Below are 3363 nucleotides of genomic sequence, written 5' to 3' on the forward strand. Positions count from 1 at the left end.
GCGTACTAAATTTTCTCCACTTTCTTGGTGTTTTAAAAGACTCTGGTAAATAGCATCACTGTCCAAAGAAAATAAAAATACTGGAGAAAACAAAAAATATCTAGTGGTTATACTTATTGAAATAAAAATGCTTCATACTCTGAACATACGGGTCCTTAATGAAAGTTTAAAAAACTCATTCTTTTGAAGTTTCGATACAGCACATTTTGAAAACTGTTAGTTTTGTCTACATATTTGGGTTTGCTTACATATCAAATTTTCCCCACATTAATTAAAATTGGGTGTCTTCTGGACTATTATTGCATATTCTTCTAGGATTTATTTAAAATGCCAAAATAATTTTACGTACAGAGTAATGGCAGTATTTAAAACAATGGGGAAAATACAACTTTGAATTTGTGAAGTTGGTTTTATCATTTCATTATACTGAAAGAGAAACAATAACTGATTATGCTAACAGTACTATCATGAGGATTTTTTAATTTGTTTTAATCAATGAATAAGAATACTTTGTACTTGGTTATTATTAATACAGAAATGACTGTAATTTTGCTTGTTTCTTAATAGGATATGTTTTTCATCTTCTCCCTAACAATCTTTTTAGTCTTCTTACTTAGTAATTGTTTTTCACCCTAAAATGCAATTGTTAAAGATAAAATTAGTATTTTCTAATCTAAAAAGCTTAAATTAAAAAATTACTGGAGGGGAATTAATTCCATCCAATTGAAAAAAATTATGTCTTTATTACAGATAACCACTGGAGAAGAAAATAGGGACACAGCATTCATAACAGGGAACTTAAAATAGCTTAAAAGCTTTCAGAGAATTTTTGAATTTATGAACAACAATATGATAAATGTTATATTACTGTTATAAAGGATGTGTTATACAGGTGCACATGTGGACTCATTTTGTTTTAACGCAGTACTGTAGTACAAAATGGATTGTTGCAAGAAAAAAATAATGTCATCAGAGGCCAAAAACATGACCAGTATTTCTGCAGGAAGAATTTTTCCATATCCAAACCATGGTGGCGCAGGTCCAGGGTTTGCTGCGGCAGCACCCAGTGCTCAGGCCCACCAGGAGCTGAACTGATTCCTGGAGGACCTTGAGTTTGACGCTGCAGTGCGGCAGGCAGAACTGGCCATTAAGCACATCATCTTTCCCAGGCCCCATCTACCAGGGCTCCAGCAGAAGCTACTTGTCAAGGACCCTCATGGGGTTCTGGAGGGTTACAGTGGACTCATCCATCATTCTCTGAGTTGTGAGCCCATTGCTATTGCTTCTTTGTTGTTCAGAGGCTGAGGGTTCCAGGGGAGCAGAGACAGAGAAGACTGATAACTGAGGCCTCTTGCTAGCCGCTTTGGATAAGAAAATAATTCTGAAGACTTAACAATATTAATGTATGCATTTTGCCTTTTTTGCCAGTAAATAAAAGATCACTGTTGTCTTCAAATCCAAGAATGAAGATCCCCTATGGGCAACTTAATCCTAAGTGGATCAAGTGGTTGCAGAAGCTGTGCTGTCCCTGCTGTTTTGGCCATGGCGCATACCTTGTCCTCAACTGGGGTTACCTCTCAGAGGCAGAGGGCAACCTGGTGGACCGAAAACTAGAATGCAACATTGTACTCCTCACAAAGGTAGTATACCTGTCCGGTAAGACATTCAACTATAGTGCCATTGACAGAGTGATGTCCAGGGGCAAGCAGCTTGTGCTAGAGAAAATGTCAAAAGTTGGGCAGTGGATTAACCCCATCGGGCAACCCACCAAAGGTTGGCTCATTCCAGCTCTTCATTGAAGGCTACAAAGATGCAGACTATTGGTTGTGGCATTTTGAAGCAGAACCGCTCCCTGAGAACATTAACCAGCAACTACTGCTGCAGTTCCAGCCGCTGGTGGTGCTGGATCACATCACATGCAACAGTGACAGAGGCAATGACAACTGGTAAATGTGACTGTCCAAAGGATAGCTCTAGCTCTCAGCACACAGACTGGGTGATGGTGAAGGAGACTGTTATCAAGGTGTCTGCCATAGACAATGAGCTGGCCTTCCCACAAAAGCAGCCTGACTCCTGGAGGGAATATCCTTTGCACTGGGCCTAGTTGCCCTGGACAAAAGTCCCATTCTCTTAGGAGTTCAAAGATCTGATCCTTCCAAAGATATCCAACCCAACTTCAAGGATTTGGGAGAGGACCTATGCGAACTCTTCAGGAAAGCTCCTGGGTTGAGTCTGGTGGCTCATGCCTGTAATCCCAGCACTTTGAGAGGCAGAACACTTGAGGTCAGGAGTTGGAGACCAGCCTGGGCAAATGGAGAAAACCTGTCTCTACAAAAAAAATAAATAAATAAAAGTAAAAATTATCCTGGTATCATGGTGCATGCCTGTAATCCCAGCTACCTGGGAGGCTGAGGAGGAAGGATTGCTTGAGCCCAGGAAGTGGAGGTTGCAGTGAGCCAAGATCGGGCAACTGCACTCTAGCCTGGGCAACAGAGCGAGACCTTGTCTCAAAAAAAAAAAAATTGGTTTTGACAAGGACCAGTTTGATAAGCAGATTACTATCATGCTGGGTCAGATCCTAAATATGACTCAGGCCTTGAAAGACAAGAGTCCCCTGCACCTTGTCCAGATGCCACCTGTGGTTGTTGAGATGAGATGGCCCATTCCCACCAGCGGTTTTCTAGCGAATCCTACACACAGAGACTTCAGAGCTTCAAAAGTCAGAGGCAGGCAAAGGAAGCACTGTCTGAGACTTGTGGGAGGAAGCCTGGAGAGTGGAGTTCAGGAAAAGCCAGAGAAGCGAGTGGAGAGCAGCACCTTTAAGATCCCTCCCATTCTGCTTGCCACCACCCTTGGGTCTTTCCTACCCACAAGGAGAAGCACAGTCAGGAACAGTGAGTGCTCCTTGGCCCTTCTTAGTGCCAGAGATGCCTGGTACTGGTACAAAAACTGACACGTAGACAAATGCAACAGGTTAGAGAAACCAAACAAACAAACAAAAAAGACTGCATATACACAACCATCTTATCTTCAACAAAGTCAGCAAAAACATGCAATGGGGAAACAACTCGCTATTCAGTAGATGGTGCTGGCATAACTGGCTAGTCATATGTAGAAGATTGAAACTGCACCCCTTCCTTACATCATATACAAAAATCAACTCAAGCTGAATTAAAGAGTTACATTAAAAATCTAAGAGGATAAAATCCCTTGAAGAAAACCTAGGAAATACCATTCTGGACACAAGTCTTGACAAATATTTCATGACGAAGATGCCAGATGCAATTGCAACAAAAACAAGTGGGACCTAATTAAACTAAAGAGTTTCTCCACAGCAAAATCAACTACCAACAGAGTAAAGAG

At 41.3% G+C, this 3363-nt stretch overlaps 1 pseudogene; it reads left to right on the forward strand.

The window, feature by feature from the left end:
* Positions 1-984: 984 nt before the first annotated feature.
* Positions 985-2823, forward strand: LOC100591459 (annotated as a pseudogene).
* The last annotated feature ends 540 nt before the right edge of the window (positions 2824-3363 follow it).

This window comes from Nomascus leucogenys, chromosome 14, assembly GCF_006542625.1.
Source record: "Nomascus leucogenys isolate Asia chromosome 14, Asia_NLE_v1, whole genome shotgun sequence".
Taxonomy (NCBI): domain Eukaryota; kingdom Metazoa; phylum Chordata; class Mammalia; order Primates; family Hylobatidae; genus Nomascus; species Nomascus leucogenys.